Source organism: Dreissena polymorpha, chromosome 8 (genome assembly GCF_020536995.1).
Source record: "Dreissena polymorpha isolate Duluth1 chromosome 8, UMN_Dpol_1.0, whole genome shotgun sequence".
NCBI classification, from domain to species: Eukaryota; Metazoa; Mollusca; class Bivalvia; order Myida; family Dreissenidae; genus Dreissena; species Dreissena polymorpha.
In genome coordinates, this window is record NC_068362.1 from 40,255,341 (window position 1) to 40,281,340 (window position 26,000).

Sequence of the window (26,000 nt, forward strand, 5' to 3'; positions counted from 1 at the left end):
TATGCCATTTTGAAATACTGATCAACCAAATCCTGTCCCGTGTATATATGAGGGCCCAGTATAGAATGCACAACAACAAAATGAGGACATTTTTGAAACTGAGGACTTATATGTTGACATCCATTCAAGTCACTAGCTTTAACGACCTTAATTGATCAATCGGGCCCGTTATAATGTTGGAAATTGTATAATGTGACATTACTTTTAAGTTAATACAAACTCCAAAGCAATTCAAAATAACAAAAATACAATAAAACAGCTTTGAGTTATTTTATTGTTTAAATCAGACAATGCAGTGAACAAATTATCGTCGTTTACTCAATCGTTCCAAAAGCCATTGTTCCAATAGTTGTTGTTCCCTTAGAATCTGGAGTAATCATAGTAACGAGGGTAACGATTGTAACTTTGACGATAGCCTCTGTAACCTAGTGAGAAAGAGAAAAATTTTTATGACACATTTGCATTTAAAGGGATTGCCATAATTCTGCGCACTGCTCCATAATTACCATGTGTGGTCAGTGTTGACTTTAAGGAGCGACTTGAATTTTATTTGAGGACCACTGTACAATGATACATACCAATATTAAGCATATAGTTTAAGTATTTGCAGTAAGACCAATGTTTAAAAAAAATAAAAATATATTTGCAAGATAATTCAATATAGACCATGTAGAACAGAGCCAGTTTTGAAACATGGGGCGTGAACTTGATTCGTTTTAGCGAGAATCATTATACGATGATACATACATACAATTTTATTTTTAACGCAGACAATGGTTTAACAGTTATTATGCTATGTAAGTCTGTATTTACCACCTAACTCCGGGGCATGGTCTATTTGAATCTCATGGGCCTGATTTGAACTCTGTAAATTACATATATACGATGTTACATAACAACTTTTACACCTGTGACCCTTGCTGTTTTAGATAATATAGTTTAAAGTTAGTGTGCACTGTACGTTTGTAGGGTCCGTCTTATTTTACCTACTGTAAAATTATTACTTTTCGTATATGACATTAATGTTCGTATATGACATTAATTTTCGTCGATTTCGTGGGATAACCGTTCCACGAATTTAACACAAACACATCTGAAGATTACAGACACAAATTCTTATTCGTTTCCAAAATCCAAAAAATCGAATTTACGAATCGACGAATGTTCACAAAGTAGTGATTTAAAAAACAACAACAACAACACGAAATGTCATGCCGAAAAAACACACGAAATGTCATGCCGGCGAATATAAATGCTCTTAAAGTATTTTACCTTTCTCCAACTTTGGTCTGTATAATTGTCCTTTCTGCTACGTGTATGTGGCCCTTTAAGTGTTTAACGTAATTAAACATATTACCGGATAAATATCCACTCACAAAACGGAGATGTTATCGCCATATATATATATATATATATATATATATATATATATATATATATATATATATATATATATATATATATATTGACCCGTGACAGTGTTGTCAAATGCACTACGTGGTCTTAAGAAGCTGAGAGGGGAAACACTTAAATGCAAGTGTGACGGATTAGACTTGTCTTACTGTCCTAATATTGAGGGAATATATTTAAACGAACATGTGACATTGCCAAATGCTCTTCATGGTCTTCAGAAGCGGAACAGGGTATCGCTTGAATGCAAGTGTGACGGTTTAGATTTCTCTGTCTGTCCTTACATTACGGCAATATATTTAAAAGATCATGGAATATTGTTGCCACATGCTCTACACAGTCTTCAGAAGCTGACACACGTACAATTAGAATGCAAGTGTGATGATTTGGACTTGACGTCTTGTCCTAATATAGAGAACATATATAGAGAGCAAAAGCTCTACAGGGCCTTTGGAAACAATTCAGTTTATAACTAAATATCTATTCTGAAGGGCTTTGTTGTGGCATCATACTATAGAGAAAACAGATAAAAGAAAACCCCTGGCAGTGTTGCCAGATGCTCTACATGGTCTTCGGCAGCTGAGAAAATAATGTAATTCTATTCTGGAAGTAGACGATTTGGACTTGTCCTCCTGTCCAAATACAGAGTAAATAATAGAACCTGTAACAGTGTTGCCAAATGGTCTACATGTATTCTTCAGGACCAGAAATGTTTCCCTTAATTGCATCTGGGGGGTGTTGAACATGTCTTTCTGAACAAAAGCTAGAGACGTTAACATCAAAGGACATTGGTCACTGTTTCTATGCAATACCTTAAAAAGCTAATGCGTGTAAAACTGCAATCCCCGAGTGTGTGAAATACGGTATAGACATATCCTTTTTTCGGCTGCATATTATTAAGTTCTACATGTTATGTTCATTTATATGATACATAGTTTATACCAGTCTGCAAGGCACTTGCTCGCAGTTTGGAATAACGACAAGTTATATTTACCATGCAAGTGTTAAAGCCTGATTTGTTTTGTGGTAGAGCATTAGCATTTGGCTACTAGAAGTCTCGGGTTCGAACGCAAGGACCGGCATATTTGTGTCATGTAATTTTGTTTCGTGTTGTTTTTATTGTTTAAAAATATTCCAAATGTAAGATTGGTGTCAGTGCATGTATTTTATGACACTCAAAGAAACGAAAATCTGTGAACAAGTCATTTTTAATGTCAATGTTTGTTTTGCTGATGTTTGAACAAACGTTTTATATCTTAGGATGTCATGCATTGTCTGCAGTATGTCATATGATATAAGGCAATCAGATAACGAAGGTTTCAAACAGATATTCCATGTAAGAAATAGTTCACGAATCCTGCGTTGTTATTTACAAGTTGTGTTATTAAATACACGTGTACACGATATATACAATCGCGACGATAAGTGTTCCATCTCTAGTTATATTATATAATGGCATGCTCACACCCATCCTCAAATCATGTGTATGTTTTATTGTATTTAAATGTCGAATGCAACCAAGAATGGTAGTATTTGTGAATTTCATTAAACAAATATGTTATTGTTTCGAATAAACTTACATCAACTATTATGGATTCATAATGCATGTGCAATTTTTTCTGCATGCCTTCAAAATCAAAAGAAAATAAAGAATAATTTAAAAAATACTATAAACGTTAATCAAGCAAATTAAACAAGAAACAGCCTAATTCATCCTATATATGTTTTGACCTCGATATGTTGATCCGATTAAAACAATTGAGTTAATGCAATTGTTATAATTGTTGAGTATATGCGATCAACTGTGTGTATATAGAAATTATGCAAGGCCTCTTTTGTACGAAATTTTCTATGGTGAATTTATGCATGGACTGTGTAATGGTTATTATGTACTGTTGTTAAAAGCTATTTGTATTTAAAGTGTGTATTGTGTAAAAAGGATAAGATTTTATATTTGTATCATTGTCAACGTATTGATATGCCACATTTTTTATGTGTTATTTTGTTATATTGGTGTTATGGTGTAAAGATTTTGCAACTTTACATCATTATGCTTCGTGAAATGTCCTCTAGCTGGCCGATTAAATGATATAGTGCCGGAACCATCAGACATTATTTCATGTAGGTGAATTTGTTTTCGAGGAGTGTGTAACCGCTATTATGGAAAACGTTTACTTGACATAAACTTCTTGAGCCACAAGCTTAAACATATTCAGTGAGTCGCTACTTTGTCAGAAGCTCAACTAACCGGTATGCCTATTCGCGTTGTATCATGCAAAGCTCTAATGGTCTATCAGGTTCGAACGAGTGCATCGGTCCCCGGGGTCGCCAACACAAGGAAAGGTCAGAAATATTGTAGCCAAGTTCACATACTTCAAAGACAGAGAAATGGTTAGAAAATTGTGGAAGGAACTTGACGGCACGGCGTTCAACGTGTTCGAACAATTTCCACCGGATGTTATCATGAAAAGGCGTCAATTGGTGCCGAAAATGAAGGAGGCGAGGCGGCTAGGTAAACGGGCTTACCTAGCCTACGATACGCTCTACATCGACGGCACCCCGGTGCGCGCTTAGGATCACGGCGGTGGTGAAGTCTCAATCCTGTCGTGGAACATTAATGGACTTACCGATAGTAAGAAGTCATCGTCCAGTTTTGTAAATATTTTAAGCTCATATGATTTATGTTTTTTATATGAATCTTGGGCGAAACGTAGTAGTGACATTAATTTAAGTGGTTATTTGTCATTTAATTTCTTCAGAAAATTTCAGAATAGAAAAGCACGCAGAAATAGCGGTGGAATTGTTGTCTTTATTACAGAAGTATTAGCTAATGGTATTAAGATTGTAAGAAATCATTATGATTCTATTATCTGGTTGAAACTCGATCACACATTTTTTAATATTTCAGAAGATTTTTATATCTGTGCAATATATGGCCTAATGAGTCCCCAGCATATAACACATTTAATATTGACCTGTTTGAAATTTTAGAAAACGATATTACTTATTTTTCTGAATTTGGTAAGATTTTTGTAACTGGTGATCTCAATAGTAGAGTTGGAAATAAATGCGATTTTATTGTACAAGATAGTATTAATACTGAATATGACGACCCTGATTACTCTCCAGATAACACCTCTGTCAGGGCCTCTGTTGATTGTTTATTAAATAGTCACGGTGTAAAATTATTAGACCTATGTAAATCAACGTGTTAACGCATTGTTAATGGTAGAGTTGGAAATAGCTGTAAACATACTTTTTATTCTTATAACGGTTCGTCTGTAATTGACTATTTGTTAGCAAACGAATACAGCTTTCCAATTATATCGGATTTTACCGTGAATGATTTTAACGAATTTAGCGATCACGCACCGTTACACTTTTCACTACTATGTAATAATGCCCCCTCTGATTACCAATCATACACCGATGTCAAGTATAAATGGGATGATGCATTACGTGGGCAATTTCGCTCAGGAATTATTTCTTTGTTACCTGTATTTAATTCCATTGTACAACATATAGATTATTAAATTAGAACATCAATTAATAACATGTTAAATAGTTTTACTGAAACCATTCGCAGTGTTGCTGATCCGTTATTTTCCAAAACATGTGTTTATAAAACAAACCCTAGTTTCAATGTAAATAGTTGCATAAAGAATGCACAATGATTTGATAACGAGTGCAATAACGCACGAAATTTATACCACGAAGCTCTACGTACTTTTAACTCGTGCAAAACAGACATTAACAGAGAACGTTTATGTACAAGTAAAAAGCATTATAAGGACTTAATCCGTAAGAAGAAAGCATATTGTTATAGGCAAAAAATGTTAGAGGTTGAAAATTTAAGAAAACACAAACCAAGGGAATTCTGGCGATTTTTCAAATCGAAAAATAACGTTATTAAAAACAAAATTCCCTTAGAAGAATTTACAAAGTTTTTCGAAAACATTAGTAACAATATGTCTGATTTTTGCAATACTGAAGCAGAAGATTTTTGTTTAAAGAATGACTTTAATTTAGAAAATTCTGCATTTCCAGAACTTGATGTACCTATATCTGTTGAGGAAGTTAATTCTGCAATTAAACATTTTAAACGACATAAATCATCGGGAAGTGATTGTATTTTGAACGAATATTTTATTAAATGCAGTGATATTTTATCAACTTATTTGTGTGATGTGTTTAACGGTATTTTTGTATCGGGATTTTTCGACGATAAGTGGACAGAAGGGGTAATAATCCCTTTGCATAAAAAGGGTGCTATTAGTGATGTTAATAATTATAGAGGGATTACTTTAGTTAGTTGCTTTTCAAAATTATTTACCACGATTTTAAACAAGCGCATTGAAACGTTCTGCAATGAAAACACTATTATTTCGGATGCGCAGTTCGGATTTAGGAAAGATTATTCAACTGTTGATGCCATTTATGTATTGATGTCGATTGTACAAAATTATTTAAATGAAAATAAACGCCTGTATGTTGTATATGTCGATATGTTTAAATGTTTTGATAGTATATACCGCAATGCATTATATTTGAAAATGTTTAAGTCTGGTATACAAGGAAAATTGCTTAGAATAGTTAAGGATATGTATGCAAATGTTAAGTCACGGGTTAAATCATGTTCTTCTTATTCAGATTGTTTTAGTTATGCGGTTGGACTGAGGCAAGGGGAGGTTATGTCGCCAATTTTGTTTTCTTTATTTGTTGAGGATCTTGAACTTAGCCTACAAGACAACATTAACTCTGGTTTGAATATAGATGATATTGTGTTGATGTTACTATTATTTGCTGATGACATGGCTATTTTAGGCAAGTCACCGGCTGAAGTCAAATCACATTTAGACAACTTATACGTATATCGCAATTCTTGGGGGCTAAATGTTAACACTGCAAAAACGAAGATTATGGTATTTCGGAATAGGGGAGGGTTAAAAGATAACGAAAAATGGACATACAATAGTAATGAAATTGAAGTGGTTGATAACTTTAACTACTTAGGAACGGTTTTGAATTATACAGGAAATTTTAAATTAAACCAGGAACATTTGGTTGGTAAGGCCCTTAAGGCAATGAATGCATTATTGTTTAAATGCAATGATTATGACATAAAACCGAAAAAAATTGGTCAGTTGTTTGACTCTTTTGTCGGCTCCATACTAATTTATGCTTCAGAAGTATGGGGATTCACAAAGTCAGATGACATTGAACGCATACATTTAAAATTTTGTAAACGATTGTTACAGGTTAAAATAAATACATGTAATGTAGCTGTTTATGGAGAATTAGGGAGATATCCATTGTATGTAAACAGGTTCGTTAATATTATCAAATACTGGTTTAAAATTATTAACAATGAAAATATCATAATGCAAACTGTTTACAAACAAGCTATAAATGATTGTAATAAAGGTTATACAAATTGGGTCTCAAATGTCAAGAACATGTTAAATAATGTTGGATTTGGTTATCTACTTGAAAATCCAAACGTTGTTAACGTTAATAGTTTTATTAGCGAGTTCAAATGTAGACTTGTTGATAATTTTAAACAGGAGTGGTATGGTAAAATGAATAACAGTTCTGTATTAGATATGTGTAAAGTCTTTAAAACCTCTTTTGACTATGAAGAATATTTGGACTTACTTCCTAGACGTTTGCGCCTATTTTTTGTTAGATTAAGAGTGTCTGCACACCCGTTGCGAATCCAAACTGGCAGATACGCTCAGAATAACATACCACGAAATGAACGTTATTGTTTATGTTGTAATGAATCTGATTTAGAAGATGAATACCATTTTATATGTTTATGCCGCTGCTTCAATGATTTAAGAAAAAGATATATAAGCCGTATATTTTATATCAACCCATCTGTGTATAAATTCCACAGTTTATTAGTTTCATGTTACAAAACAGTTATTTCTAATGTATGTAAATATATCAAAGAAGCTTTTGTTTTAAGAAATACCTTGCTTAATAATGTTGTTTAATAAATTTCAGTACCGCCTTGACAGAACCTTAGTGTTCTTTCGATTGATTGTGTTTATTTGTACTTGTATTCTTACATGACTATTTCTATGTTATGTAATGTTATGTTGTTACACCTATTTACGTGACAGAAAGCATGTGTATATATACGTATGAAGACGATGTACTTTTGTATAAGTCTGAATAAACTGTCTGTCTGTCTGTCTGTCTGTCTGTCTAATATTAGTGAAACATTGTTCAGTGTCCCCCACTTTCATTTGTCATCTGCACAAGTTACCACGAATGCGGTAGGACGTAACTATGTTCATGCACTCATTATATGCATCATTTAAAAACATTTTACAATGTTTATCAACCGCATGTTATGAATAAACAGTTTCATCTCATATGTATGCGGCTATACGTATTCGGAAGTGCAGGTATAACCTACATTTAATCAACGCAAGTACACGATTAAAACTGTTTGTTAAAGCATTAAATTTTACAGAAAAGCAGGAACATATGCTTATTTGTATATAATGTCTTTCGTCCGCGGACTATTGCTAAGTGTATGCATATTTTCCCAAAAATGAAACGTCAGCATGACAATCTGCGTGAGATTCGACGAAGGCAGTGACCTCAAAGCTCTTAACATAGAATAGAATTTGCCGTTTAATTATATCCTTTAATAAAGATGAACCTTAAAAGATAAAATAAATATTTCCTTATTTTATTATATATGAAGCGAAATGCACGCTCGATTACCTTCAATCACAATTTAACTCCATTCGTTGTTGCGTAACATAGTTTTATTGTTGAATAGTATGTAAGACAAAACATATGTTGCATCATTCTTGACCAAAACCTTACTCCCTATTCAGTATTAAAAGGATAGCTGTTTAACGTCACACTTTTATGATTTTTGAACGACTTCGAAGCCGTTTTATGTCCGAAATATGATGTAAAATTCAACTTAAAATCAGATTGTTCCATCACAGTGTAGCAGCACCAGTGTAATTTGGTCAAGTTATAATTATAACAAAAATCAACTGAATACAAGTTCCGCATCGAAAGGTACACCACTACTTACACGCTTGATGGATTCAGTACATCTATATGATAAGTAATATTGTCCCGACAGATGTCATAATACCGCCATTAAAAAAGAAAATAGTCCGTCAAATTAATCACGTACGTTTATCACGTGACTTGCATTGTTGTGGCAAATATCGAGAACATTATGAAAATTGAACGAAAACGCGCAATTATTAAAACCAAATTAGGACAATTGATATGGAACAATACAACACTAATACAAATAGCGTATTAATATGCATAATTGTGAATCGTAATCACACATTAATTAAATTGATGGTTGAGTGTGAAACTATTGTATCTCATACAGAAATGTTAAGTAAATACAATAGTTGTGTATCCAATACTCGAAAATGCAGTAAACAATTTCAAATCCAGTTTTTTAATACAGTGTGCGATTTGTGTCGTGAAAGTCATAGCTTCTTGTCATAAATCACAATTTAGCATCTTGGAAGTGTTGATGAATACAAGAACCTGTTTATAACTGATGAATCTAACTCCTCTCACTTACGTTTATTGGGTAAGTTACTGATTGGGTTATACATAATACGGCAGATATAACCACTCCGTGTGAGAAAGACACTAAACATTACTTCATCGGTAACCTTGATGATCTTTTCCACATTGGATTTGATGTTGACCTCAAAAAGTTGGGACTCGCGCTGGTTGTTAGAATCATGTTGTTATTTAGCCAAATCTTCCACCAGCATTCATCTCGCCATGATCGTTTGTTTATTACCATGCTGTTAGGAGAGAGAGAGAGAGAGAGAGAGAGAGAAAGAGAGAGAGAAAGAGAGAGAGAGAGAGAGAGAGAGACAGAGACAGAGAGAGAGAGAGTGAGAGGGTGAGAGAGAGAGAGAGAGAGAGAGAGAGAGAGAGAAAGAGAGAGAGAGAGAGAGAGAGAGAGAGAGAGAGAGAGAGAGAGACACACACACATATAGAGAAACAGAGTGACAGAAAGAGAAACAGAGACAGAGAGACCGACAGAGAGAGAGAGAGAGAGAGAGAAAGAGGGAGAGACAGAGAGAGAGAAAAAAGAGAGAGAGACACACACACAGAGACAGAGTGACAGAGAGAGAGACAGATAGACAGAGACAAACAGAGAGAGACAGACAGACAGGGATAGAGAGAGCGACACAGAGAGATACAGAGAGGCACATAGTGGCACAAAGAGACAAACAGAGAGACAGAAAGAACGACAGAGAGAGCGAGACAGAGAGAGAGACAGAGAGAGAGACAGAGAGAGACAGATGATTTACCGGTACAAATAAATGGCGCTAATCCGGATCACATCTTTACTTGCTTCAAACATCATTTGTTTTATACAAATTATTAACGTGAGCCATTTTCCAGCCATCTCCTTTTTTTCTGTTGCTGCGTTTCGCAGCTTCTCTTTCCTTTGTAAATCATGTTACATCAACCATCGATCGATGAAGCATACAGGTTTAAGGGGTCATTGAATTATCGAAAATGTGTATCTACCTCGTTTTCTACATTGTGTGCCTTTCTATCGGTCAACTGATTAAGTTATTTTCGCTGTCACCAAATACTACATGTGTTCGGGTTCTGTTCGCGTTGATTGGGCGTTCACAAGTGCTGACAATTCTGCAGTGGAATTGCGCTTGCAACAGGTATGGTCCAACGAAAAACGAAATTGCTTAAATTATGGTTAATATGATAATACAATCGAGTCTTCTGGCAATATAAGTAACCAACTCTAAAATAATAATTTATTTTCAAATCTCTGAATACAGACGGCAACCATTTTGTTGCGTATTTGCAACAATTAACGCTCTATTGATTTCGGAGAGCACTGAGAGGTTACGGACGAGATACTTAAACTCACTCCAAAAATATGAATAACGCGAGCAGCAATTAAATTTCAATTAGCATTTTTTCATTGCTATACAATCTTATAAGGCGATAGGAAAACATTGTATGTGGTGATAATCTGTACTTGCGAGTAAATTAGCACGAATCCTCTTGTTTATAAGGGACAATAAAACACATCTACTCTTTTGTATTGTTGGAATGTTTACTGTAGTTCTTTTGCACCGATTAATTTTCACTTCGAAGCGTGGGTTAATAATGTATCAGTAAGCCATCAATTCTTTACTATTGTGTTTATGATGAACCACATATAATTCTTAAATTATAAATGAAAAAAAAAATTGGCATAAATACCGTCTGGATAAATAATATAATTGTAACAACTAAATGATTTACTGTTATTTGGTCGATGCACTATTTTCGTTCGGAGAACAGCTTATGATGACGTGAACGAAAACAACATTCAGAAGCTAACGAAAGCAATTTTCAAGCAAAGTATTAACCTAAGTTGTTCGAAGGCGAACAACTCAAACACTTGTATCCTAGAGTACTTGTTTTTTTTTAGCTAAGGCAAACAACCACTCCACCAATCTTCGGTGCAGTTTTTAATTTTTTTTTTCTTTTCTAAATGGATATAAGTTTTATTCATGCAGAAATTAATTGAATGCACGTCACTGTCAGAATGACCAGGTTCCAAAATATTCAAAAAAAGAAATAAATATTGCTCAGTAAATTTGCCTGTTTTTCATCCAAAACCTAAGAAAGAGTTCTCGCAATTATTGAACTTAACGTGTTTTTTTTTTCGAATAACAGCGAATTATTGCGCACACGTTTCCTTCCTAATGATTTCGCCCCCTCCCAATGCAACTCGAATTAATTTCCAATGTAACTTTGTTGTGACTTGTCATTAAGCTTATTTACTTCAACAAAACATTGACGAAAACAGATTTTGTTTTCTTAACAACATATTTTTTTCTGAAGTAAATCGTCTCTCCGCTATTCAGTTGTACCGTATAACAGCTATCAAAATGGTTGGCATTGAATATTGAGAAGAACGCTCTGAATGTAATTACCGAATAACATCGTCAACACTAATTTGATAATACGTAATTGAGTCAGTTTGTAGATAAATGTATACTTGACTGAAAAAAAGACAATTTACAATAACAATTTTATGACGAAATATAATCTCGGATATTGTGTTAAGTCAGTATTGGAAATATTAAATATATAAGACAAAAATTATATTTTAATCAAATTAAACACTATGTGTTTCACTCAGATTCAGGGGATCATTATTTTATACAGTAAAAATTAGAGGTAGAAGAAATTTGAATGTAATCCTTTTTTCATGCAGAGGAAGAGCTAATTCATTTTCGCTAAACTAGTCATTTAAATTATATATTGTCATTATAGCCCCGCAAAACAAGTTTTAAGAGGCGTTACGCTGGTTTAAAGTTGAGCATCGTGCAGGCCGGATGTGATTATATCTGTCCTGGGAAAAGCTCGCAAACTATTAAATGTTCAATGTGAAAGCTCATAGAAGATATGCATATCGCATTGATTGGATATGCAGTGCACAGGAGGCATAACTCTTGCTTTAGTATTTACTTTTAATTACCCTTTAAATAAAAATCCAGGGAATTTCTGAAAAACAATAATAGGTATGACTATCAACTTAAAACTTCAATAGAGGACAGCACACATTGGAACTGCAGTTTATTCAGGGTGTATCTAGAGTACTATACGAACTATAAACTGTAATGGTAGATACGTTTCACGTGCAGTGAAAGGAACATATCTAATGAACATAACCATACTTGCAGGGCTGTGCCACTTATTGACTGTTAGATTTAAAGTGAGCATATTTCTATATAAATAATCACCGTGAAATTTCAAATTGTGGATACATCTCATTGAAGGGACAATTCTGTGAAAAAGAGCGACATCTCATGCTTCCATAATTTTGTGTTGGCTGTCCTGTGTTATTATTTACCTTTACATTTCAATCTACACTTACAATACTTTAGACCATATGTCATTCGGGCCTTAAGCCTTATACCCTAACAGGTTTTCATAGGCTCAAACTGTATTTTGCGAAATAAAGGAAACTATTTGCGTTTAGTTTAATAAGCGAGAAAATATTGCAACAAATACAAGACAAGAACATCAGACTTCTTGACATCCTTTATGTCAGAATACTTGTTCTTCAACTAAACCAAAGAGTTGAATTATAACTGTACTGTATTTTATGTCACCAAGAACTGAAAAAAAAGGCAAATTTTTCCGAAATATATAATTCCCCTCTGATAAGCTTATATTTATGCAATATTTTCTAAACACTATTTTTTTTAAATATGCAAAACATATTTTGTTAATAGTCTATTAAGTTTTAAGCCCCAATATGTCATGCTGTTGGCTGCAAGAACCTCAAAACATTTGACAAACATAGTTTGCAGAATTGTATTATCATGTTTTTCTTATTCTTTAACAGACTATTGAAAGTGTTAACCGGAACAAAAAAATCAGATATGTTTTTCACAAACATACTTTGTTTTTTTATATAATGTACATTCTGTCATGATGTTGAAGTAAAACATCAACTAAAATTGTTACATAATCGATATAACTCTACATGTAAATATTTCCCCAATAAAAAACACAATAGTTACTGGAGACTGCTGATTAATACCGGAGCAAATAATTCATTGGTGCTTTGTTTTGTTGAGCATAACCGTCGACGAAGTTTGTATAATTCATTTACTTGGAAATTTCAAACATAATAATCAATCATATAATGGTATATGACACATTCTATTTTAGGTTTGAAAACCATCAACTGCCGCCGATCTGCATTTATATAATCAACTAATAAGCTCGATCGAATTTCGCATTATCACGAGAAACACAATGCCAGAACGACAATTTTCTTGCTGTCAGCTTCTGCTCCTAACGCAGTCGTTTTAATTAGTTTACAATCACACAGGACGCTTTTTAATGGCAACTTTTAAAGTCGATTTGGTTTACAATACAGTTCCAAGCCGAGCCGCTCAAACCAACATTACTTTAATATAAATATGCAAAATCACGATTAAAGTAAATTTGTGCCAGCACAGCAATAATACACTCTTTTCGTCATTATGTTTTTTATCTAGACTTTATAAAGTGCGTCAAATGTATTTATTGTATATCAATAACATTCAGAAGATACACAACCTGAATCTGCCGATTGTTATTGAATTCAGCTAATGTACTATTTACTTTAAAATATTCTATTGTAATATATTCGATATCGTTTGAACATTAAAGCGATACTTACAGCAACAACCAATATACTTGCCCTTTGAGGATAATTGAATACTTTACTAGAAGTTTAATGCGATATCGGCCAGTTATTGCTTGCAAAAACTAATGAAGTAAAAATGTTTATACGATTTGTTTAATCACAAAGAAATTAGTGATCCGAAATATGTTGCGTAAATTGCGAATCAAAACTAATATGCGTGTGTCCCAAACAAAACGACTTGTACAAGGCACACGATTTTTGACGTTGCGTTATGCTAATTACGTTGTTTTGTGCAAGTTACGTTGAGTAATTAAAATAAAACCTAACAGCTTCAAGTAATTGTGTTATAAAGACAGATGCTGTTATGGTATGTCTTCATTATTTTGTTTGCAATATAATTTGTAAACGTATTGGACAATTATGCATTTATGTAAGAAACCCATACGGAACGACCTAAAATGTAATTGACTGGTTTGCTCTAGGATAGGAAAGCTCACATCCTTTTCATTAACAACATATAAATGTTCCCCACTAAATAAAACCAACTTTTTTCAACAGCAATTGCTTTAGGTAAATGAACGTTTATAGAGAAATTACATTGTTGCAACAACTTTTATTGTCGTAACTACATGTAGCGCCTTGCAAACATACACATTTACTAACAAGATAGCAGGAAAACCAAATACGACGAATTCGAGCGTGTGTGCGCCAAATCACCAAATACATGGCTAATTTGACCCCTTTATATTTTCGTGAACTAGTGCAAATATATTATAATTAGTCTTAGTCTGTGTAAGAAGGTTTACCATTTATTTATCAGTGTCTAAATAACAATAAAGCACACATATTTCTATAAACTGTGTTGTCAATCTCAATTATTGTAAGCTTTCATACTAACACACATATATTTCTTTAAACTTTAATTAAATATTCACTCTGAGAAATGTTTTGAATGAATATATAATAATAAACGATACTGTAATTATGTGTTCTTCACATTTGTATCTAATTAAATATGGCTACATCATCAATCAATTTTAGTTTATGTACAATGTTAAATCGTGATTTTTAGGTAGAACATTAACATTTGTTAAAATGGCATGGAACTCGACATGACAAGATAAATATTGCTGTAACCAAATGCTCGCTAGTTTCTATGGGCTAATAGTTTCTGCTGAAAAAGTTATTTCAAAAGCGAATGTTTTGTTTTTCGGAGGACAACAGTCGATGGCGTTTTAAATATTTATCACCTTTTAATATGCAATAAAGAACTGAGTAATGACATGCCATACTTGATATCTTTGTGTTTAAACAATACCAACTGCCGCGTTGCTGCTTTTTGTACGTGAACAAAATTTAAATAAATAATTAATATGCACGTTCGAATTTCGCAGTCACATCAGACATTCAATGAGGTGTTATATTTATTTTGCTGTCATTAAACACGGCGGAAATTGTAATCATACATGAGGCTGTTTTATGAGACAGTCTACAAAATACATTATTACAAAGTTGAAAACCTGCACTAAGCAATTTTAACTAAATAAATTTGCAATAAAACGGTCGGTCACATTGACGTTTCGCGAATCAATCGATATAATGACACTTGAAAAAGAACAATTGCGTCCTATATAAATAAAACATGAACTAAAGCCTTTGATCAGCCATGAAGCCAATTAAACAGCAGTAGCAACTTATTATGCATAAAGTGCGCCAGAGTTCATGTGCTTCCATAACTAGTTATTGAGTTACATAACTATACCAAATTAAAAAAAAGTGTGAATATTTTGCACGCTGCTTGCTCAGGTATATCTGTTTCATATGCATGCTATATCCGTTGTGTGCAGGTCTTAATTGTGAGGTCTGCTTTTAACGGACTATCCACACAGGAAAATACTTTCGAACATGGGGATGTCAGATTGATTGATTAAACAGCCGATCTATGATACATGCACTGTATTTTCAGCAAAGTGTCTCGATTGAGACGGAATGCGTCGGTGTTTAAGCTGATATACCCGGCGATCTGATGTGCGAAATACAACTTGACTGACATTTAAACTTTTCCGTTGAGTTTGTGTTGGTTTGCAAACATAGACATGTATGCTTGATAACTGTAATCGTTTATGAATATTTGGCATAAACCATTAGTAAGCTCTAAGTTAATGCCCTAGTCCTGCACATTCGCGCGTGTAGTGTCTATTCTTTGAGAATACATTATTTAAGTAGATCATATAATAACATTAGTATTACTGATTTAGCACTTGATTATAAGATGATATTCAATAATAATATAGTGTTAAATGTTCTACTGTAATTGTCTAAAATCATATAACACATCTAACAAAAGAAGATGTATGTCGTACATAATAAAATTTTACTTTAAATGTTACATATATTGTATATACACATACACGTTTATACATTTAATAAGAGTACATTATCAAGAAGGCAATGATTGCCCTTAAGAGCTCAACTTAGTCAACGGACACCAATTTCTTAAGACATTACCAAGTGATCTAGTTTGTTACCGCACTTCACTCAGAGTCAAGCATGGCCTCCATATTGTCAATTTTAACAATCTGAAAAAGTTTCATCAAGACTGAGTTATTTAAGTGGCCTTTGAATTGTGACACTTTTTTAAGAGTTGGTCTGTGACCTAATAGATATAATAGATATTGTCAAGATAAAAATCTGACTAAGTTTCATCAAGCTTGAGTCATAAGTGTTACAGAGTGCTATTAAGTTTTTTTTAAGATTTGACATGCTGACCTAGTTTTCTATGCAAGTGCCCCATATTCGGATTAATCCTATATATATATATATATATATATATATATATATATATATATAGTGCGTAAACAGTTCCGTACATCAAAATGTACCCATAGCTGGATACAAAGGGAGGTAATTTACATCATAATTGTTAACAGTTGGTGACAATAGGAGATAACTTACATCATAACGATAACTGACATGTTTTGGGAGCAACTACATTTTTTTGGTTCAATAACGCTCATCCAATTGAACAAGAAAATAACGTGGTTCGTCTGCCATTTTTAAAAAAAAGCGCAATCATGCTATTGAATTGGTGATCGTTCATGGTATACCGATGCTTTTGTCTGCGTAAACAAAAAACAAAAACCAGCCAGCTCTATTCGTGAATTTTAATCAATTAAATTATCTCTTACATTTTGGGTTAGGCTGGTTAGATTTTGAGAGACCCGTACGATGCGTTTCTGAAATAAAATTTGAATTTAATTTTCCACCTTAAAATTAATCCCTCATTAGTAAATTGTTATCTATATGTTTAGTTAAATGGCACATCGAAAGAAAAACAATCTTGGCGTATCTGAAAATGAAAAATACCAGTGATTGATATGTGATAAAGAATTATCAACCAGATAGTTCTTACACATCTGCATTCGAAACACGGGTTAAGTAAGTCAGTGTGTCATTGTGGGTCGAAGACTAGTCCTTTATTCTAATAATCTGTCGTTGTTGTTTTTTTCCAAAACATTTTATTTTGTGATTGCATCTCCGTACAATATGAATAATAACAGTATTATTTTGCAATCAGACATAAGAAAATGGCAACAAAAATACATCTAATGCATCTACGTACAATATGAAGAATAACAATATTATTTTGCAATCAGACATAAGAAAATGGCATCACAAATACATGTAATGCATCAAACACATATCATAAGTTATTCGTAATAGTATTCATCGATGACGAAGCGTACAGGTTAGTAAAGTATGAAGTACACATTGCAATTACATGTAGTAGTTTAGTGTTGAAAATTACATATACAAGATACGTAAAGAAAGGGAAAAGATCAAGTGAGTATTGACTGAGTAGAATGTTTACATTATAATTACAGATGAGAAATGCATAAGGACATAATAACATGCGCATATCGCAATATTTTATAACGTAGACATTTAACTTTACGTGGGTAACGGTACGCTTAAGTTAGTATATGTAAAAAAGTACTAAAAACAAGTTCGTGAGACAATATTATTAAATAATTCCCATTCACTGTCAAAGGATTCTAAATTATTTTTTTAAATAGATATTTTTCTTAAGTTATCGTATTCATACTTAATGTATTTCTTTGCTCATATAATGCTTTACATATATTTATTCATTTTACACGTATACAGGTATAGCTTAACAAACAAAATAACATTATTTATGGCTGTAGCAGACTTAACTAAATATCCAAGTAGTAGGATTGTCATATTAATGAAAGGAAAAGATTGTTCTAGTAATATTTCATCAATAATTGCTTTAGATATGTGGCACCCCCAGAATAAATATTATTAATTTTACTCAATTTCATTGCAAAAAGAACATAATCGTTCATTAGTAATTTTCATTTAACTCAAAAGACTATTTGTTCCAAGTATCCTGTGAATTAGCCTATATTGGAAACACTGAACCTTTATATCATTGGTGATTAAAAAGGGTAGTTCAAATAAGCAGTTACATTTTTTTTCATTAATTATGGTATTTAGTTTTGTACATCATTTTTGTTTAAGAGATGGTTGTTCATTATTTTTATTAAGAATGGTGTATAGTCGTTTTGTACCAGATTCTTTTTTCAGTACAAGTTGGACAGTGGTGGTAAAAAGGGTTTGATAATTTGTCGGGAAGGATAAGATATACGACATAGTTTCAAAAAAGTACCTTTCGCTCTTGTCAACCCTGTATAATCAATGAAGTTTATTTTAAAATTCTACATTTTATTAAGGTCATCACAAGAGATAAAGGTTCCATTTTTTTTAAATATTACCTATACAATGAATTCCAGCTAGGAACCATGCATTTTATTTCCTATCAATATATTTGGATTGTAAAAAAGTGGATAATACAAAAATGTGCCTGTGTTTACTTCTAATTTACCACAATAAAGTGAGAAGCTGTTTAAAACATCTATCCAAAAGGGGTTAGACATTCTGTTAGCTATATTTAAAGCATAATGATAACTGCAATTTAAGAGTTTATATGTATCAAAATAAAGTTTTGTAATTCCTATCCAATTTCCCCTAAAGCAATGAATTTTGTGTAACTATGTTAGATTCAATGCTGGAATAAATGAATACAGATTGATCATTGTAAACCTCTTTCACTATAATCTTTCACTATTGTTGAGAACTTTATTTTACTATGCCCATCCCAAATAAAACTCAGAATAGAGGACGTTATAGAGTTAGGAATGGTGTCGGGTGAGTTAGGCAATGATATGAACAAGTGATTGAATAAGGACACAATAAGTGATTTCACAATTACAATCTTTCGAATTGGTGTTAAAAATCTTCTTTTCCAGTTTTTCAGAATATTTTCCATTTTGACATTTTTTTCATCATAGTTTAATTTAATCATTTATCAAAGGTCAACATGGAAATTTATTCCCAGCATTTTATTTCATCCAAATGAGTTTCCATTTAGTTTTTATGGTATGACAACTATATTTGTGATAACCAATCCATACAACGTTGGTTTTATCAAAGTTAACATTAAGACATGATATACATGAAAAATCCTGAATAACAGTGAGAGTTTCATTTAAGGACTGTTCAGTACCGTCTAATAAAATTGTAGTATCGTCTGCAAACTGGGACAATTTGTGTTCAGTTCCATTTATTGTTACGCCTTTGATATTCGTGTTATCTCTCAATGCAAGCGACAAAATTTCAGCGCAGATGATGAAAATATAACATGAGAGGGGATCTCCTTGTCTGCAGCCTCTTTCAATAGGAAAAAAGTCGGATAAGTAACCACATTGAGAAACAGCTGATTTAGAGTCTTTATAAACAATCTGAAACCAATGTTTATGTCTGGACCGAAATTAAAAAGGAAAGTGTGTTTTTTTTATAAAAAAAAACAATGAAAAGGGATCGAACGCCTTTTCAAAATCAATTAGGAGAAGCAATCCAGGGATCTCATTTTCCTTAATATAATGCATTATATCGTAAAATAACCTTAGTATTTTCCCCAATGTATCTCCCTTTAATGAAACCCGTCTGGTCGTTGTTAATTAACTTGTCCATGAATAATTTAAGTCTGTTAGCTATTTCCCCAGAGGCAATTTTATAAACAGTATTTAAAAGAGTAATTGGGCGCCAATTTTGTATAAAAAGTTTAGATTTATCACCCTTTGGAATGCATATTATGATCACTTGAGTTTGTGTAATAGATAAATTTCCACAATTAAAAACTTCATTTAAGGATCTGACACCAAAAGTACCGATTCTTTTCCAAAACATTTTATAAAAATCTGCGTTGAAGCCAGAACTGCCCGGGCTTTTATTATTTGACATATTTTTTTAACAGAGTTGAAGCATCTTCTAAAGTTATAAAACCTTCTTTTGAAATGGACTCATTCTGGTTTAATTTTGGAGAATTTAATCCGTTTATATAGTTATTAAAGTCTTCACATTCCTTTTTTTTGCTTATAAAGAGACTGATAATAAGATGCTACATTACTTAGGATACACGTTTAATCTGTAATTTCACTACCATCTTCATTTTTCAATTTATATATTGTTTTCGCTATTGCATTATTTTTTTCTATACTACAGAAATATTTAGATGGCTTTTCACCTTGCAAGGCCCACTGAAATTTTGATGTTATCATGCTCCCTTTTAAATTTGCGCTCTTAATATGATTTATTTCAGATTTTAAATTGTCTAATTCCTCTTTAGTCTCATCTGAAAAGTTTTCTTCTAGCTCTTTAATTCGTGTTAATAATTTACTTTCTGTAAGTTGTGATTGCTTCTTTATATAAGACCCATATGAATTAGATTTTTCCCTTAATTCCGTCAGCAGAGTTTCTAAAAAAAGTTGATCACTTATTGTAAACTGTAATTCACTGTCAGGAATATCCTTTATATTTTGATAATTGTAAGCAGGTAAAGCATATTGAATTTTAATTACATTAATTTTGTTGTTGATTTCCTGTACATACACTATGTCTGACAGCAGAGAGTTATTATGTTTCCAAAGACCAGGTTTATGAGAACAATTGCTGAAAGTTAAATTTAAAGTTATTATTGAGTGGTCAGATTGGAGACTTGGCACAACGTCCGTTGATTTGAGGTGATGCAAGAAATCTGACGTGGTTAAAAATAGATCTAGCCTAGCCTGTTGTATTGGGTTTGTTCGACGCCAAGTTAATCTTTTTTTTATTGATTTTGTTGTCGAAAGGGATCTACGAGATTATAGCATCTAATAAATATTTCGAGCTTTAGGGTTATTAATCTTTGTATAATTCAAGTAATCTATTTCAGGATCAATAACTAAATTAAAATCACCACATATAATAAAAGCCTCATTTTCAAGCCTATCAATAACTTCAAAAATATCAGTAAAAAAGGAAGGTGAGTCAGTATTTGGTCCAAAGAAAATAAGCATTGAAAAGCGATATTCATTTACAGAAATGTCAAGTGCAATAAAATTACCAGATCAGCAACAGAGTTGTGTATTTTATAGTCTGTGTTATTTGATATAAAAACACCTGTTCCCCTAGAGTTAGATGAACCATAGCTTAAAAAGCAATCAGATCCCCATTCAGAATAAATAGTACTGTACATATCAGGGGTGAAATGGGTATCCTGCAGACAATATATATTTGCGTTTAATTCTTTTAAGTAAGTAAAATATTAAGCCTCTTAAATTTCCCATTTAGTCCTCTGCAGTTTAAGGAAACAATATTCAGATCATTAGCTATTTTGTAAGAGAAAGTTTACTGAACACAAATTGTTATATCATGCCTTTAAATTATGATTTAAAATTAGAACCGTGTTAATACATTTTAACTTCAGTCAGACAAACAAAAAAAAACATACAAACAAACAAAAAACATACAAACAAAGTAATACAAATACAAACAAAATATTTTTTAACAGGGAAAAACAGTTACAAACAAAATGTTTTGAGACAGGGAAAAACAATTACAAACAACATATTTTGAAAAAGAGAATATATATATGTATAGTAATCTCTTAAGTTATAATTGTATTAACAGAGTACCATTAAAATTATGATTTAAAGGTAATACGTTGATTCTATTGGTGAATATCGATTCATGTAGAAAGATAACGTGCAACTGAAAAAAGAGAACATCCACTCTTAAAAACCCAACAACAACACACAAAAAAGTAATTTGATTAAAGCAAGTTGTGGTTATTTATGTGCATAATAGACCAATGATTTATGCAAATTGTAATGTACACAACCTTCTGTTTGTAACTACCAGTTTACCTTTATGTCAACAAAAACACACTCTAACTCGAGCTCATTCATCGCTACGAATACATGATAATAACATGCAGTCCACTGTCTATTCGTATTATGAGTACCGTTATGTGGCAAAAATAAACCCAAGTGCACCTGTTCTATCGAGACGAAACATAGAACATATAATGGGCAAATCTGTTTTTTTGTTTGTTTTTGGTAACAAGTTTAAAGACAGCAATTATTGCAATAAATCAATGGACCATTTGCTTGTAAAGAGGAATATGGGTTGTTTCGCTCCCATCCATTTTCGCCCTTAGTGGACGGTAACTACTAGTCGGACGCACGCATTTTTCTATTTTATAACTGATTATCTTTTTTACATCACCTACAAAACAATGTACAAGTGTATCATTTTGTCCGAATTATATTTCCCTCCAGTAGTAGTTTCGCGCTTAGTAGTGTGGCCCCCACATAAGGTAGGATGGCCATGGTAACTACTTAACATTTAATTAAGCTTCTTGAAAAAACTACCAAGCAACCCGTTTGCTTTTCAACAGAAAACTATTATTGTTAAGGCCTGAGTTTAAAATGGGTCACGTCTGTTTAAAAAAGTCACGAGGTTGAGTAGAAAGGGTTGGCTCACTCTCCTCGGTTTGCAGTTTAGTTTGAAATATTTAACACATTAACCATGCATAAATGTATGTCATCGTGTACCAGTTGCTTAAGAAGCATCCATTATCTTGATATATAGTAACGCTTCAGAAATCAACATTCCAGCGCCATTTCGGATTTCAATGAAGATCTTCCCTGCATTCAAAACGCAATTTATTGAGGCCATAACTGGTCTAACTAATAAGCATACAGACTATTATGCACAGATTTCTGTTGAATCGTCGTGTGTGTCTTTATGCGTCATTGTGTGTTTTAAAAGCGTTTAGTAGGACACACCAAAGTAATGTAAACAAAGTAAACACCATGTAAATGTAGATTTGATTTCGTAAACAAGGTGAGGACATCGATATAAGCTCTTTTAAATGCAAAACTGCATAAGATGTACAGTCAAACAGTATTTTGTTAAAGAAAACACAAAATCGGCTTTAAACTACTTTGGATCTTGAAACGACGAATGTATTAGGACGAGGGTGTACAATTCAATTAATTGATTGCGTTCTATTAAAAGCGGCCGACGGTCGTTTTATCGCCTAGACACGGTTTGAATCGCCTTTAATTCTTGAAGTCATAACCAATAACGTTCGAAAAAAGCCATTCGATTCCGTTACTTTCAGTGATGTTGTCATTGTAAGGTCATTGTAAGGTGGCATCTGAAAAACAAAAGCTTGCAGTATTAACTATTATCCACCAATATTAAAATAAGCATGTGACATCCATATATAAATGAGCTAAATGAATTGAGAGATTGACACAATCAGGAACGAGCTAGCCAAATAGTATGTGTGTACCAACAAAGCTCACACGAAACACTTTGTTTTGAACAAACTAGTCACTGTTTGTACATATTAGATTTGTTTTCTTAAAAGTTGCGGAGATCCAGATACGCCTATTAAAAAGCAAACACATGCGCGTTTATTAGTTAGTTTCGATTTCACTCGTTATTAGAAAACAGTCTATATTCAATATAATTCACTTTGGATTGATACGTATAATAACATTATAACATGGCTGGTTGCGCGCAGATTTTTGAAGATGTTAACGCATGTTATATTGGAAAAATCCCTGTCCCGATTAGACGTTAATAACGTCAAATCTTTAAACAGATTCATATCCCGCTTAAAACTCAGGAACAATAAAGGAATGTTTGTGTTGATGAAATGGTTATTGTGTATAGGCACACATGTCTGAAATACAATATAACGGTGTTTGCTTGCATACAAATGTTCAATTTTCTTGGGTTTTAATATCCTTGTTTCAGATAAGTATGTTTGTAAAAAGCATAAAACCGGAAGATGTCTAAAAATGCCGACAAATTCATATCTATTGACTTTTTTATATTGACCTCCATGTTGTTTACCAACCAATAATTGTTCTAGAAGTTCCCTTTTGTAACAATAAAGTGTTTCAGGTAATAGTAATAGTGAAAACCCTCAGAATTCGCGATTTAACAACCTCATTTTCAAACATTTTCGGACCACTAGGCGGCCCCGTTTCAATAATAGTTGGACTTCTTAAACAATTCTTATTGATCAACCTATCAATACCGTACAGTCATTTTTTGGTAATTTCCTTGATTCACGACGACTGAGGAAATCCGAAAGCGAGTATATTACATAGGTATTACATTATAAGATTTTGATATTTTCAAATTGATTATGGGGTGTTTACACGTATTTGCTTCTTCTAACATTTATTGTATTTTGCTTTTATTTGTGTATGATACATGTGCTGCAAGCGGGGTACCAGCATGTTTTCGGGTACCAGCAGGTGTTCAAATACGGGTACCAGCATGTGTTCAAATACGGGTACCAGCATGTGTTCAAATACATTAAAAAACGATTAAGCAGCCTTTCTTATTGGACATCTTTTTTTTAAATAAATTGTAAACTAATAATTAAAAATAATACTCGTGTATATATATTGATAGTGCATAAGTATCATAGCGTATTGGATGAATGATTTAAAATAATTTTATATTGTATGTAGTTAATTATCTAACAACAAAGCCACATTATAGTTGATATCTTTAGCCGTTGTCTGAGAAATTAAAATTATATAAATGTTGTGTGTTTGGCATCACATTTAATGTGCATCACGATTTTTATTATAATGTATATATAATCGAGCATTTTGACGATATGCTTTAAGCATAAGGTGATTAAATAACAAATTCGTTTAACGCTTAGGAAAGCTATCCGGTGTACAAAAGTCTTGCAAAACTTGAACATCTTCATTATAAGGGCTGTATCAACTATTTTCCGGTTATTAGACTTATGCTTGCAATTACCGGCACGCGATGAAAAAGTTTTTTTTTTCTGTAGAGATGATGGTCGATTCTTTTAGCGCAATTTAGTGGAAACAAAATGTTTAATCATTCGGTTTCTTTATACCTTATTATTTATAGTATACCCTTACTTGATATCCACCCCGTTTATCATTTGAAAATTCGAAAAAGCAAACACTTATTTCTCAACCGGTACAGAACTCTAAATTTGCCTGAAACTAAAACACCGCGTACGTCCTTAAAATGCTATATTGGTTGCATCGTAGGTTTGATATTTAACAACGTAAAATCCAACACAAAGTTTTATTGACTATAATTCAGCAATTAAAAGTGAAGCACTAGTAAAAACACGTAAGTGCAGTGACCGAAAAGGACAATACGTGCAATTTAGATTACGGAGGAACAAACATACGTTATTAAAGAAAAAAGACACATTTCCGAAGTCAATAATGTAACAATAATTTCTAATTGCCCATAACTATAATACAACTGCCCATTACAGATACAATATCAGAATAGTCCAAGCCAACGAAATCGGAGCATTCAAAATTTCATATGTTCTTAAGTGAAATACTGATATGTTTTGTGGAGCGTACTTTATTATAAACCTTTTTGTATCCATGTAGCAGTTAATATTTTTACAAGTTGATCTTACAATATACAAGTATAGATAACGTGATAACAATACCTTTGAATACATGTTTAATATACTAATGCTATTTTCATCGCCAGTTATATGCTCATTTTCTTAAACAATAGTGCTTGACAAAAAGCAGATATACAGCTTATTAACTACCAGGTTCCAAGTTATTCCTGGTGTTGTTTTTATTTAAAAAATAACCTTCTACTATTCTAACAATTTTAACGTACAATTCTCGAATATGGGTATAATTTGGATTAAGTTAGCTTTTTCTTCAATTATAAGTATGTAAGATATGTTTCAATGACACTGCGTGTGATAAAATATAATACCAATGTACTCAAGGGAAGTTTGATGTGTTGTTATACCTAAGACAATAAACTATTCATCAATCGTTATTGAATATAACATTACATGTTAATTTTTAAAAACAAACCTAAGCACAAAAACGGAAAATATTGCTACTTGTCCTTTCACTTAATGTGAACCATAATGTTACTTTTTATAATTAAAGATGCTTTGTTAACAAAAAGAGAATACACCTTGTTCATGCTGTTATTT

General features: G+C 32.6%; 1 protein-coding gene across 1 annotated transcript in view; it reads left to right on the top strand.

Moving 5' to 3' along the window:
- Window positions 1-26,000, top strand: part of LOC127842178 (uncharacterized) — a 112,188-nt gene that overhangs the window by 9,046 nt on the left and 77,142 nt on the right. The gene's annotated exons all lie outside the window — the stretch shown is intronic.